The sequence below is a fragment of the Cajanus cajan genome, chromosome 5 (assembly GCF_000230855.2).
Source record: "Cajanus cajan strain Asha chromosome 5, NIPB_CcT2T_4, whole genome shotgun sequence".
In the NCBI taxonomy this organism is placed as follows: Eukaryota; Viridiplantae; Streptophyta; class Magnoliopsida; order Fabales; family Fabaceae; genus Cajanus; species Cajanus cajan.
The window spans coordinates 23243328-23259912 of record NC_138521.1 but is presented as its reverse complement, the minus strand read 5'-3'; positions in this window follow the sequence as shown (position 1 = coordinate 23259912).

Genomic DNA, 16585 nt, shown 5'->3' with positions numbered 1-16585 from the left:
TCCTCCTCTATGAAACCCTTCTAGAGCTCACAAACTTAGACTTAGTCGAATTGACTTTCAAGCCTGATGAACGCGAAAACTCTTCCAAGACTGACGCCATCAAACGGGCTTGGTCCTCTGAAGCTTGACCAAATAGTAAAATTTCATCAGCAAAGAGAAGGTGTGAAAGTGGTAACCCCCTAGGGGATAATTGAACCGGTTTCCACTGACCCTCATAGAGCAGCTCCGAGATCCTAAGGGCTAGGCGCTCCATGCAGAAGACAAACAGATATGGTGATAATGGATCTCCCTGCCGAAGGCCACGAGACGGAACAAAGGACGGTAATGTGCTTCCATTCCAAAGGAGTGAGATTGTCGAATTCCTCAACCCCCACATGATAAGTTGGATTGTGACTGGTGGAAACCCAAACTACACCAGCGTAGACTCCAAAAAATCCCACCTGACCCTGTCATATGCCTTCTCAAGGTCAATTTTTACAGCCAAAGACCCCACACCTGAGCCTTCCTTCCGTACGAAATGGAAGGCTTCTTGAGCAATAATACTATGATCACGAGTCCTCCTCCTAGGGATAAAACTGCCCTGGAAAGGGCCAATGACATCCTGCAGGAAGGGTCTTAGACGAGCCACTAGCACTTTAGAAATAACCTTCCAGGCAACATTACATAAGCTGATAGGGCGAAACTCTTTAAGGCTAACCGGATGATCCACCTTCGGAATTAACACCATTTGAGTCTCCAATAGTGAGACTTCCGAGAACCCCAACCGAAAAGCATCTTTCACTGTACGCCATAACTCATCGCCCACAATAGGCCAATACTGCTTGAAAAAGAACGGTTGAAACCCGTCCGGCCCTGGTGCCTTGTATGACTTCATACTCATCACCGCCCGGCGAACCTCCTCCTTCGTGACTGGTGCAGTTAAAGCCAATTGGGCCTCAACTCCCAGGCCAGGTGGAACCCCAGTATGCATATCTAGAGACTCTTGTTCGTTATCAATTGAGAAAAGCTCTCTATAGAATCGGACTGCCTCAGTTTTCAACACCCCAGGATCCGTGTGCCAAGACCCATCTGGTAGAAACAATCCCTGAATTTTGTTCCTCCTTCTCCTCGCAAGAGTTTGAGCATGGAAGAAGGACGTATTACGGTCCCCAAACCTGACCCACTTCTCTCTCGATTTTTGAAATCATAAATACTCCTCCTGAAGGCACGTTTCATCTAACTCCGCTTGAATGGCCTTTTCCAGGCGCGACAGGCTCTCTGAGTCCCTTGTCTCAAGTTGTAATTGTACCCTTCTGAGACGTCGTTGTAGAGCCTTCTTTCTAGTAGTGATATTCCCAAACACCTCGTGGTTAAACTGTATGGCATCTACGCGAACAGCTTATAGACCCCTAGCAAGGGACGGCGTACTCCGGCACCACGCCTCCTTAACAAGTCACTCAAAGTCTTTATGGGTGGCCCATGTAGCTTGGAACCGAAAAGGTCTATCATGAGAAATATCCCTTGAGCCTTCCTGCCGTAGTAGAAGAGGGCAATGATCAGAATAAACCCTGCACAGATTCTCAACATAAGGTTCCGGAAACAGCGCTTGCCACGCAACATTACACATCGCACGGTCTAACCGCTTAGCCAGCACAACCCCACGTTGATTACGATACCACGTAAAACGGAGACCCTTGGCCCCCATGTCAAGCAGGTTACAATCATTCACAACCTCCAGAAACTGTGAAGCCCATGATAACGAGAAAAGACCACCCCTACACTCAGTTGACAACAAAATTTCGTTGAAGTCCCCAAGTACTAGCCATGGCAACGTAACCCGACCCCCCAATTCCCGAAGATGAGCCCAAACTCGCTGTCAGAGGTCCACCCGAGGGTTAGCATAAACGGGCGTACACACCCAGCTCTTACTTCCTTCAACAACCTTAAACGAGATAGCCTGCGGATGAGAGGCAAATGCAGATATGTTAGTAGTGCAAGACCCCGCCATCAATACCCAAATACCCCCGGAATGCCCCGTAGCCTCCACGCTATAACACAACTGATAATCCAACTTCCTCCAAAAGGATTCCACCGAGGAAAATTGGCAATGAGTTTCCAAAACAATAAAAAAAGACGGGTGGTGGAGCCTTACCAACTCCGAGACCCTCCTTTTACCTTTGGCATTAACAGCCCCTCTGATGTTCCAACTCAAAATGTTAAATTTTGTAGTCATTAAGAACAGCAACTACGGCATATACTCAAGCCAACATGGTCTCCAATGGCTGGTCGTATTGCATGATATCTCCCAGAATCTCTTGTACACTGTCCTCGGAATCATTATGTATGGTAGTAGTGCACCCAGTATGAAGCACATTAAATGTCGTACTCGTATGTAGTTCCCCCATCCCTCCTTCTATCACAATACGTGGCTCGCCAAGATGAGGGCTGCTGCTCGGTTTACGGGCCATATGACAGCTCATCACCGCTGGGACCGTCTCGCTAGCTGGAGTGGACCGTGAGTGGGCACCTACCTCCTCTCCTCTACTTCGTTTCTTCCTATCTTGCGTGGAGCCCTTACTGTTTTGATTCTCAATCATCCCGTGGCCCCCATCAACAATATTTGAAACAAATACACGGGCTTGTTCACGTGGAGGCTCTCTCGCAGCACGTGAATTTTTTATACATGCACGTGATTCCGCCACAATGTGGGCACCCTTCTTAGAATAACTTGGCAACGCATGATTCTGCTCCTTGATTTCCTCACTTCCATTATGAGAAGAAAATCGGCCCTTACCTTGCGGTTTCCCAAAATTATGCTTCTGATTCCTCCGTTTCACGATCATCCAATCGCCATGAGGATCAGGCGCGATTCCCCCCTTGACATGCGGATCAGACTTCTCACCCGTTTGAGCAGCAGAACCTTCACTATGCGTTGGAACCCTTGGCGGCTGTTCCGTAGTCTCCTTCTCACCCACGCCAGTTGCCATTGACTCCGACCTAGCTGCGTGTGGGCAGTTCCGTAACACATGTCCATAGCAACCGCACGACGAGCACAGCAAATGTAATCCCTCATATTCCACATTATACCACACACCATTGAGAAAAAACCTTCCTACAACTGGTTCCTCTAAATTAATCTCGACACAGACCCGTGCAAACCTACCCCGAGTCATGTTCAGGGTGTTAAGTTCCACCTTGACTGGTTTCCCTATAGCCGAAGCAATTGTTAGGAGAACACTCTCATCATAGAACATAACTCCGAAACCTGGAAACCGGATCCATACGATAGTACTATCGACTTTTGTTGCTGACGCAACGAACTCCGGGGACCATGGTCTCACAATCAGATAGTGGTCAAAGAGCATCCACGGGCCCCCGTGCATGACCCTTTCCCTATCCGCCTCCAGATCAAACTTCACCATGAAGTAACCATTTGACACGTCCAGCAGCTTGAAACCTCCTTGAATCTTCCACAAAGCAGGTAGTCGGTCCCGCAAGGTTAAGAACCCCACCTCTCTCCCTAGCAACTTGATCACTAAACACTGTTCCCATGGTTCACACAACTGTTTAAGGGTGGGCGCCGTAATGCTAAATTTAGGTAGCAACCGATCTCCACCCTCAAATTCCAACGTCATCGCCCACTCCTGAATAAGATCTCGAACAGCCGGCCGCTTCGCCGAAGCACCCAGTACCTTCTCCTTAAAGGTCAATGTCTGACTCGTCTTGAGACCCCCAACGCCCCCATCCGGAGGTTCCGAAGGTGGTTGGCTCTCCATCGGCATACCCCAAATCCTCTCCATAAACCTGAAGTTATTAGAAATGAGGAAATGCATTCAATATTAAACAACACACTTAGGATATATGGAGAATATATAATTTAGAAGGTACAAATCACTTAAAGTTAGATAGATAGATAGAAGAGGAGTTGGGGAGACTCAAATCTTTTAATTATTTAGCATAATAAACAAAGAGTTTGACATGATTATGTACATAATTAATTGTCATTAAATAAATGAATTGAATTAATTAGTTAAGAGTTGTAAAAAAAAAACATTTAATAAAGAGTAGTTGTAGTAGGTATATAAAGTATTAAATGAAAAATGATTGAAAAATCACAATTGAAAAACATTTCGCTTTACATATACTAGAGTGGTCAATATACTATGTACCTCTAACAATTATATAGATAAGATGAAACGTTATTTTTTTTAACATATAATAGATATAATGATCCACTAAAAAGTTGAGAATAAAATTAGTTACATATCTTTGATATTAAGTGGTTATGGGTGTGAAAAGTTATTTTTTTTAACATATGAGAGATGTGTGTGTTATAATTTTTTTTTTTAGTTTTATAATTTCAAAAACTTTTGTTTTAGTCCCTATATTCAAATTTTTTTAAGAAATTGATCAAATACTATTGTATCATTATTAATGAAAACATCATATTAAACTCAGTAGATACTACATATTGTTTCAATCGATCACTTTTATAAATACATAGATTAAAAATAATAATTTTAAATTTAAGGGATTGAAAATAAATATCCTCTAAAATTGAAAGAGTAAAATATATGTGTGTATTAAGATTTACTTTTTAACCAAACAGTGATACAAGGAGCTTATGTGGTATGCTGTTGAGTGCTAATTAATGAGTATGAGAGAAGAGTCATATGAGGTGAATATGCTAATATCGTAACTACATAATTTTGTAAACTCTCCTTGTTGCATCAAGCATGTCTGGCTGTTTAGGTATTGCCTGAACTATTATTTTGTCTTCACAAAATTTAAAAATACAACGATAGAAGATGATATAAGTGAGATGAAACAAAGTAATCCAAACACTGTTTTATGCTTCCTAATTTCTTCAAACTCATAAGTTAAAAATTTGGATTGGACATTTAAAAGTGCATCTTTCGTGCTAGGTGGAAAAGATGGCATAAATTAAAGTTTGTGTTGTCATTGCTATCTATCAAACATGTCTTTTTGTTTTTTGTCCTTTTTCCAAACTCAATGTGGGATACAACCCATGGACCCATCATACAACACATTTAAAAACACCAGACTGGTGGGCATCTTATATGGAAGGCCCAAATTTTAAACTTTTAGCTTGTACTTTCACTTTTTTTTTTCTTCTTAATTTGTTGTCTCTAAATTACAATATTTTTTGAGCATGACATCATCTAATTGTAAATTTATCTGTTTATTTTGAAGGTATATGAGATATATCATGAAATTTTTATTTTTTGTTATTTGGATATGTATTGACCTACAAAAATGGCTAAAAGATACGTATAGGAAAACGGGTGTCTGGCCCACGAAAATAAATGTATCGAATCATATAATCATTGTTTCTAAAAAAATGTTAACCACATCCACTACTAGATTTTAATTTTTTAGCAACATTTTCTTATTTACATTTGTTAAAATGTTACTAAATATTAAATAAATAGGTTATTTTGTAACACTTTTTTAAAAAATGTCATTATAGATAGAGTAACATTTTTATTTTAATATTATTCTTTCTAATTATTTTCAAAATCAAGGTCTCATATAGAGTAAAAATATTTTACATAAGTTATTTGGCAACATTTTTTTTGAAAAATGTTACTATAATTGTTTCTAAAATCAAAGCCCCACATCAAGTAGAAAAAAATATATTTTTCTTATCTCTAATTATTATCCATAATTAAATTCCCACATCGAATAGATTAATGACTCATAAAGAGTATATATAACCATATAGTTATACTTAAGATAAATGAAATTTGATATTTTATATATAATTAGTGGTAACTAATTAAGAATGTCTTCTCCTAAAAGGTAACTAAGAATTCCTAAGAGTTTAACAGACATAAAAAATATAATAATTAATAGTAATATATCTAAATTAAATTAATTATTATTTTATAAATTAACAAAATATTAGTAACATCATTAAAATGTTACAAAAATACTACTTTGCTAACATTTAAAAAATGTTACCTAATTATATAAAAATGTTATTAAAAGTCATTGTTGCTAAAACAAATTAGTAACATTTATACATCATTAAGTAACAATTTTCAAATGTTGCTAAAAGCTATTTGTGTTGTAGTGATCTTTGTATTTTTTTTAATTTCTTATATTTAATGAAACAGTATCAATACTTGCTATTGTTTCAAGTAAACAAAAAAAGTGTTGTGTGTGGTGATAATTGAAACACTATTAAGGAGAGGGCCAAAGTTTAAACCTTCACGAGAATATACTTGTAGGAAGTATCTCGTAATTGCAATAGTGCCGACTAATTTCTGATAGAACACATAAGAAAATAAATTTTTACCCCAACTATTAATATAGGCATTGTTAATCATTTAAGGGTATTGGTTTTTCTTTTCTTTTCTATACAACATGTATCATCGGTAGAAACAATCCTATTCTAGTAGAAATTAATGATACTAATTGAGAAATCATAATATATATATATATATATATATATATATATATATATATATATATTTTATTAAAAGTGCTATTGAATGTACATTAAAAATATAGTGAGAATACATTAATAATATTTCATAATAATATTTTATTTTTAATTTCTTAATCAGGGAACTGTTTATCATTTACTTAATTATTAGTAGTAAAGATAGATGAAAGCAGACTCGTACAAAATTGAAGGGTTAAATTATAATAATGAAAATCGAAGTTTATATTTTATTTGGTTTACGAAGTTTATACTTAAAATCACTGAGATTTTTTACCACTAAGATTATACTTAAATCAAAGTTTATCAAGTTTATACGAAGTAAGATTTCAAATTCGGATATTATATATGAAAATAATATAGTAAAAAAAAACAGATATTACTAAAGTTGACAAGTCAGGTTCCCTAAATTAAAGAAATTAGTTATTGATAAAATAGGTACATATTTCCTATCAATAATACAATTAAAAAAATTAATTATTGAGTTCGAGAGTAAATTAAAATAATATTTTTATGCATAAATTAAAGAACAAAATTTAGATCAAATTCTTTAGTTCTCGTGATCTTGTTTTATAATGACAATATAATATGCATATTACTTTTTACTTCAAGAGAACTAAATAATATAATGTAATTAAAATATCGTATATATATATATATATATATATATATATATATATATATATATATATATATATATATATATATATATATATATATTCTTACCTGAGATTAGCAGGTGAGATGACTTCTAAGTAAGATCGGCGAGCCTGTTTTACTTGGTACGTCTGCTGTTTCGAGATAAGGTTGGTACTTACAAAAGAGACTTCAATATTTAAGTTAGTTTTTGTGAGTGAGCAGGTCTCATATATATAATGCACGTACCTTAATGTGGATTAGGATTTTTTCTTGGTGATGATGAGTTTGGTTACGATTTGATAAGATCTCAATCTTATCAGTTTATCTTATCAGGTGGAGAGTAAGTTTATCTCAATAAGTTGGCGTGGTCCGATCTCATTGGCACTGAGGTGGGCCCCGGTGTCGAGGTGGGCCCCGGTGCCGATGTGGGCGGTACACTAGTCTCCCGAGTTCCGAGTGCTTTTAGCCGAGGAGTTAATGTCGAGTTCATGTGAAGGGTCGTGGCTTTTCATCTTGATTTTTAGGTTGAGTGCCACGTGTCATCGAAACATCGCCTCGTTTCACGAATCGAGGGTGGCTTGTCATAAAGAGTGACGGCTTGTAATGATGGGGCGTGCCCTATCATTATGAGCCCTATTTAATGTTTTTGTCCCCGTGTCGTTTTTTGTTTTAAACACTTGCTTCCCTCTTTATTTCCCCACAGCTTCATTTTTGTCTTCTTCGTGTTTCATTTCCTAGCCTCTCTACGTTCTCCGTCGCCCCCATTGTTCCCCTGTAGTAGTGCTCACTTCGCTCGTCGTCGATGTTTGCGAGTTTTGGTCCTAGGAGTATCAGGTATTTGCTCTCAATCTCTCCCCTTTTGTTAGTCGTGGTTCGAACGATGGTTGGTGAGGGTTCCGCTCCCCCCAGGGTCGCGTCGGGCAAGGGCAAAGGGAAGGCCAAAGCGGGTGGGGATGCGGTGGTGGTGGCCGGGGAAGTGGTCGCGCCGATGAGGAGAAAAAGAAAAAGGGTGGAAATAACTCTAAAGATTCACATCCTGCCATTTCCGTTTCGGGCTACGAGTGGGTTAAGGGGGGATGTTAGGGAGTTCTAGAGTGTGTTTAGAACTTTCCTCGAGGTCAATGCCCTATGGAAGTCGTTGACGATTTGTAAGTCGTCCATTTCCAAGCTCATCCAGGTTGAGCCTTGTCAGCCCGGTGAGCGTGTTTTCATGGCGGATACTGTGAACACCCCATTTTTCTACATGTACCATTATTTTTTCAAGGATCTCGGTGTTTTTTTTCCATTCACCGAGTTTGAGTGTGGTTCTCTCTTTTTTGTTAATGTGGCCCCTTGTCAATTACACCCCAATAGCTAGGGTTTTTTGCGAGCCTTCCAAGTGTTGTGCTCAGCCTTAGGGATGAGGGCGTCGCTTTCCGTCTTTCTTCATTTTTACCAACTTAAGTTGGGCGAGCCTCCTTTGGGTTAGGTGTCACTTAGTGGGAGTAAGGTTGGGGGATTGTTCCAACTATACTCCCAATCCTACAAAAATTTTAAGAAGGAATTTATTCATATCCGACCTGTGAATTCCGACCCGAGGGCTGACGAGGTCTTTCATCACGAGGGGAGGCCGAGGTTCCCTTCTTTTGGCAGGCGAGCCTAGTGAAGTTTAATGGGTTGAGCTACCTTCGTCTGTCGGATTCTGACAAAGACGACATCGCTAATCTGGTGGAGTTGCTGCGCCCGTTGGATTGCAAGCTCGTCTTGGCCCTCGCCGATCTGACGAACAAGGAAGAGGGTTTAGAGAGTGAGTATTTTTGGTTGTTTTTTCTAGGTGTGCCCGTTGGTGTTGTATACTGTTTTGATTGTTTTGTTTCTTTGCAGAATTGATGGGGAAGAGTAAGTGGCGCGAGTTGAAGGCAAGGTTCAATACCGAGGAACTCGAGGTGCCCGCACCCAGTAAGGAGGTTGCTCCTCTAGAAACTCGCTGTAAAAGAAAGAGGGCGCAGAAGGAGGTCGACGAAGCTTCGGGCGCCTCTATTCTTGAAGAGGTGACATCCAAGGTCGCCGATGCTGCCACTATAGACTTGACTGAGAGTCCTCGGGTTGCGACATCGTCGAGGGAGCTTGTGGTGGAGGCTACCCTAGAGAGACAGGTTCTTGCTCCACTTCTCCTTAGTATTATCCTCTTTGCTTTGTGTGTTACTCTTATTTTTGTAACTTAGAAATTTTTTCTTAAGTTTTGACATTTCCTTGCAGGTGATTCCGATGTCTACCTCGGCTGAGGCTTGTAGGGAAAGGTCCGATCTCGGAGGTGCCGACCTCGACTCCTCTTACTTCAACTTCCCTTCCTGGTCCTTCCATTGGTCCAAGGTCGAGGTGCATATACCAGCGTTTCGACATGACTCGTCCCCTGGCAAGGTTGGACCATGTCATCATGTCGCCTGATGTGGTGTCATTGTGGAATCCTAACCTGACCGCCAGGGGGTTTTACAAGGAAGATCCCGCCTTTGTGGCCGACAAGGCAATCATAGAGAAAGTGGGTCCGGTCGAGGGGTTGGACTCGGCCGAGGTGTTTATGCAAAGGTCAATTGCAATAGTGGACCATTGGAAGCACAGATGGGAGAGGCATCAAGCCGAGTTGGAGAGGGCGTAGAAGGGTGAAGCCGAGCTTCAAGCCTTGAGGAGAGATTTTTCAAGGACTCAAAAGTCTTTGGAAGTTGCTGTGAAGGCCAATGAGGTGTATGCCGCCGAGATTGGTGAGTTAGCGGAGGTTGCCAAATCTGTTAAGGGCGAGGCGGAGGTTGCCCGAGTTTAAGCTCGGATGTTGGAGGGAGAATGCCGCCCTAAAGGCCAAGCTGCGGGCGACCGAGGAGAAGCATTTATGTGATGAGGTTCTTCTTGTGGGTCGAGCTGAGGAGATTAGCACTTTGAAGATGGACCTCGAGGTGCTGACCTCTTCAAAGAAAGATGTGGAGAAGAGGCTCCCTGGGACCGAGCGTGCCGTGGTGATTGAGCATAAGAGGGGGTTTGCCAAGGCTGCTCGCCAGGCCCAAGAAATTGCTCCGAGAGTGGATTTTTCTGGGATGCATGTGGAAAAAGATGTGCGGGATGGGAAGTTGGTGAACAAGGATGATCTTTCCGAGAGCTCGAGTGAGAACACGGCTGCTTAGGCCAACATAGGATCTCTGAGTTTTGTAATAGACTTAGTTTATTTTGCTTGCTTTTGGTCTTGTATTATGTTGGACTCATTTTGCCTTGAATGTATTTGCCCATTTTGCTATATATTGCTTAAACTCGCTCTTTCGTTATCAATGCAAATTTTCGAATTGTGAAACTTTAAGGTTCTAGTTTGACCTTTGTCAATTTGAGATTCAAACTTGGTCTTTATTCTTTGCTTCCCAAGTTCAAATTCCTCGCAGGTGTTTTGAGGTTCGAACTTTGACCCTTACATTTTGTTTCCAAGGTTCGAGTTCGACTTTGGTGCTTCGAGGGTCAAACTTGACCTTTAGTTTTTGCTTCCAAGGTTCGAGTTCAACCTTGGTGCTTCGAGGTTCAAACTTGACCTTTAGTTTTTTCTTCCAAGGTTCGAGTTCGACCTTGGTGCTTCGAGGTTCAAACCTGACCTGTAGTTTTTGCTTCCAAGGTTCGAGTTCGACCTTGGTGCTTCGAGGTTCAAACTTGAACTTTAGTTTTTGCTTCCAAGGTTCGAGTTCGACTTTGGATTTTAAATTAAGGTTCAAACTTGACCCTTTTTTTTTGTTTTCGAGGTTTGAATTTGACTTTGGATTTTGAATTGAGGTTCAAACTTGACCTCTACGGTTAAGATCCGACCTTTCACGCTTGGGTAATGTAACAGAGAGATATGTGGGAATGAGTTTATCTTATTGAAATTTAGACGTGCGTCATTAAAACCTTCTCGGCAAAAAACCCTCATTTTTTATTTTAGGGACGAAAAAGGTCGAGGAGGAAAAAGAGTACATTGTCTTAACATAAATTTTAACTGAAGTAAAATTTGAGGTGGGTGGCATTCCAAGTTCTAGGGATTGCTTTACCGCCGAGTTCCTCTAATCGATATGCACCATTTTCGAGGTCTTCATTGATCCGGAAGGGGCCTTCCCAAGTTGGAGCTAACTTTTTTTCGGAGGGATCCCTTCTAGCGTCGCTTCGGAGTTGCCAAACAAGGTCTCCAGATCTGAACTTTCTTGGTTTGACCTTGGTGTTATATTTTCTTGCAGCTCGAAGTTTGCAGACTTCTTCTTTGATCTGAGCGTCATCTCAGAGTTCGTCGATCATGTCGAGGTTAGTTGCCAATTCTTGGTCATTCTGGTTGTTGTTAAAGGTCAGCCTTTGGTGTGACGCTTCTTCGACCTCTATTGGGATCATGGCATCGGAACCGTAGGTTAACCTGTATGGTGTTTCCTGGGTTGCCGATTGTGGGGTGCAATTGTAGGCCTAGAGGATGCTAGGGAGCTCCTCTGCCCATAGTCCTCTGGCCGATATCCTAGTCTTTTTTTGAGCTCGTGAAGTATTACTTTATTTGCCGCCTCGGCCTGACCTTTTGTCTGAGGGTGTTCAATCGAGGTTACATGATGTCGGATGCTGAGTTCTTGAAGGAATTTTTCAAACTTTCGATCAATGAACTGCCTTCTATTGTCGGTGATGATTGAATGTGGCAAGCCGTACCTGCATATCAGATATTTCCATGTGAATCGTTGTACGTTCTCGGCAGTTATTTTGGCGAGGGGGCTTGCCTCAATCCATTTGGTGAAGTAGTCGATGGCTACTAACAAGAATTTGACTTGGCCTTTGGTTAAGGGGAAAGGTCCGAGGATGTCCATTCCCCATTACGCGAAAGGTCAAGGTGATTGCATTTGGCATAGGGCCTCGGGGGATTGGCGGGGTACGTGGCCGAACTCCTGGCAGGGCTTGCATCTTTAGACGTAGGCTTTACAGTCTGATCTCAACGTGAGCCAATAGTATCCTGCGCGGATAACTCGAGCAGCCATCGAGCGTGCTCCTGAGTGTAGTCCACATATTCCCCTATGTATTTCCTCGAGTACGTACTCGGCTTGGAACTTGTCGAGGCACTTGAGTAGCGGCACTGAAGTATTTAAGAATTTTTTTTTATGTTCGATACTAAATTCAAATTTAAGGAATTGAAGAGATGCATCAAGATTGATTACCGGTTCCTTAAAAGGTTTTGCTTGTTCTCTTATTTAAAAAAAAATCTAAAAAGGAAAATGATGGAAGAATCCAATATGTGGCCGAAATTTTGGGGAACACTAGAAAAAGAGCACACTAACTACATATGCTTTCTTTCTTACTCATATTGTCAAAAATTTAAACTTAATAAAATTTTAAAATAATATTTTGATATATCATTTCTGATTTCATAAGAGTTGCGCAATAGAATTTGATGCGACTCAAACAGACAAAAAAAAAACACTAAAAAAACTATAATAAGAAAACAGTAAATATTAATTTTGATTCTTTAAATACATAAGTGATTGATCACATTGTTTTCATATTAGAAAATATCAAATTAGTTTTCAAGTGACATATGTAACGTCAAATTAATTTTTTTAATTATCAAATATAATGACATTAAGTAAATTAAATTCCATTATAAATCTTAATTTGTTGACTTTAAGCAAATTCCATTAATTAAACATCATTATATTCTATCAGAAAATCAAATCATTAATTCTTATAAACACTGTTCAAAGTCTTTTGCCAAGATTAGAATTTTCATATTAAGTTATGAAACCAAATTTTTGCATTAATTATTAATACTAGAAATAATGCACATTTTATCCACATGCATGGGTGTCTAGCTCAGCTCTAATAAAACCCATCTATTTGTGATACGGAAGACAAAAATTCCTTTATGAAGTGAACCATTCGAGTTGATAACGTCATTGATCCATTGAAGTGGCAGAAAATAGCATGAGTACCACAAATCTCTCTGACTTTTTCCTTAGACGACCACAAAGTTGTGTCATAACATCTCACGTCAACCAGTGTCAAGTTAAACATCAAGAAGAAGAAGATTACGTATATAAAAATGGGAAAGAATCACATGCGGGAAATTAATGATAAACATCTGAGTAAAAACATGCATGCATCACACTTAATTGAATATGTTAACTAGTTAAATATAATATGATACAATATTTAAATTTCTCAAAACGACAACATATATATCCTCAAGGATCCTCCCCTCTATGGATGTGCCATTATACCATAGAGAAAGAGAGAAGATAGAAGATCCTCCAATATTATTCCCATGCACAAATGAAAAATCACATCGTCCAATTCCTCAACACCCTTTAACCTTTTTCTTTCTTTTTTTTCTCTTTCTTTGGGAAGTGGGTGAATGGAGACCTCTTTATATGACCCATGATAGAAACCAGAATCTCTTACTCTTACACTTCCATCTCTCATCTTTTGTACTCCTCAAGCTTCTTTTCCCTAACGCGTCACTCCCGTGTCCTTCATTCCTTCCTTAGAACCTTAATGGTTAAGTATATATATGTGATACTTCAAATTAATATATTACTATTTTATGTATGCGTTTTCGCAACCCAATATTAAACAATTAATTTCATTAGCTTTGCACTACCTTTAAAAAATACACAATTCTAATGATTAGCTTTGATTTCAATCTTGTGAGTCAATCAGTATACCCATATATATATATATATATATATATATATATATATATATATATATATATATATATATATATATATATATATATATATATATATATATATATATATATATATATATATATATATATATATATATATATATATATATATATATATATATATATATATATATATATCCAATTATTTGAAAATTGAAAGATGTTTGATTTTAATTTCTTGTATATACTTTTTCTTCTTTCTGTCTGTTAATATGGACTGATTTACATAAAATTATAAAAAATATTTTTAAGATTTATTTTAATTTGATGAATTTTATCATCGGCGTTATTTTTTTTTAATTTAATAAATTTTACTGTCGACTTTTATAAACTAACTCATTTATTAATTAAATCATTTATCCAAGTGTATCTTTGACCTGTTTAAAAAAAAAAAGAACAAATCTAAATCTTCTAAAAAGAAATCCAATTGTATCCATGATTCGTCTTGATTTTCCACTTATTCTCGCAAATTTCTTACTAGATTAGAAGTTAGTTTATTTAAACGTTTAAAATAAATTTCTTATAAAGATGTTTTAAGTAAATTATTTTACGGTATATACATTTTATATTTTAAAAGTTACTAGTTTTACTTATAAAAAAAAAAAGAAATATTCATTTAATATTTTAGTTTTTATAAAAAGTAACATAATCATTATTAATTTTTAAATATATTTATTAATTAACTAATAGAAATATTCTCTCTTTTGAAGAATACAAACAAAGAATATAATTTTTTTTTTGCAACAACATTAATTTGTAAAATATTTATTATTAGTCGGCAATTTTCATGATAAATATTTAGAGATCATTTTATAATAGGAAACCATTGTAAAGAAGATAATGTAATCGTAAACACGTGTAACTAATTTATTGGTAATTACCCATGAATTACAATGTAAGAATCGAGACATATTGTATGTAATGTTTTTGTTTTCTATTTGCTAAAAGTTTGACCCAAAAGATAGTACTTGGTTGATTTTCTCTTCCTTTTTTATCCGAGAAATCATTATGATGAAATTAATCTTATTAAGATGACTATCTTGTACATTTTATTAGAATTTTGATATTAGTGATATAATCAAATTAATGTATATGAATAATTTTTTTATATTATTTTATAAGTTGGTTTTGTTAGTTATACTTAAAATTTATATTGTAAGATGATACTGGAGTTTTATCTTAACAATTATTGCTAATCTATTAGATTACATATAGATATCCAGTTATGTAAACTTCATTTTTGAAATATTCAATTTTTAGTATGATAAGTATTTGTTGCAAATGTCATATCAACTAGTAATATAACTAAAATAATATATAATGTATATAAGAGGTGAACAGTTTTATCTTATAAATTGATTTTATATATATCTTAAACTCACATCATAATATATATTTTAATAAGAGGTTATGCTTGCAAAAATGTTCATCACATTATAGTTAAACATTATATTATTGTATTAATTAATTCATTAATATTCTTATATTCATTTAAACAAACTTGATAAAGGGTTTGTGATAATATTGTAGAATTATTTACCTCGAGTTCATCTTCAAAATCATGAGATCTTATTGACATATCACTACTATATATAAGAAAAATAAATATTTCTAAGGATATTTTGTTCTTACAAAATATAATGATTGTGGGTCTATTTTTACCTATAAATATTTAGTCTACACAAAATTTAAATATTTATACTTATCATTGTTTGTTGAAATCTAGAAAATTATTGTTATAAAACTTGCATAATAGACGGATAAATTATTCGTAGGTGAATATAAAATAGATGTTGTGGACAAAATTTGTGAATTTAAAAAACAACATGATTACAATATTTATGCAAGGGCACATTTCATTATTATGTAGCAAAAAGGTACATTTTGATTACTGATGATTAATCAACACTATTTCACTTATTTTCGTCAGTATTAAAGTGTCATATTACTATTTCATATTAACATTAAAGTGTTATGACAAAGTCAACATGCAACATCATCATTAATTAATAGTTAATGGATGAAAGAAACAAAAATTGTATAATTTTAAAACATGAAAGAATAAATTTGCATAATTAAAAATGAGGACTAAAATCCCAAATTAAAAATTATAGAAAGACAAAAATTGTAATTTAACCTTTCTTACAATGAAAAAATACATTAATATAATAAAAATGTATATGACAACATTTTTTAACAAATATATTTTTTTGGTGAAAATAACAAAACAAAAATTTATTGTGATTTGTGGTGAAGGTTGTGTGTGATTTTCTTTTGTGTACACATAAATTTTCATTATTATTATTATTATTATTATATATTGATTATTGGTGACTATTTATATTATAATGAAAAATGCATTATATTATAAGAAATGTTTCATGCAGTAAATATAAAAATAATCACTATAAATATAATATTTGTAAGTAAAAATCTATTTAATATATATTTATACATAATTTTAATGTTAATTTTAAATAAAATTCAACGATATATATTGTATCTCATTATAATTTATATTTACACATTTTAACAATATACTAGCATATATTATATTTATAATATAGATAAAAATAGTTTTTGGTGTGTTATTATATGGTGTGTACCTATAATTACTTACATGATTGTTTTTTTTTTATAGTGTTAATATAATACAAATGAACAAAAATACGTTAGATTTTGTGATGAAGGTTCACAAAACATAATATATTACGACTATACTGTATAGGATACTAGCTAGCTAGAGTAATGTTTTACATACATTTGACATTATCTTAATTAACAACAGAATATGTGATTAAAAT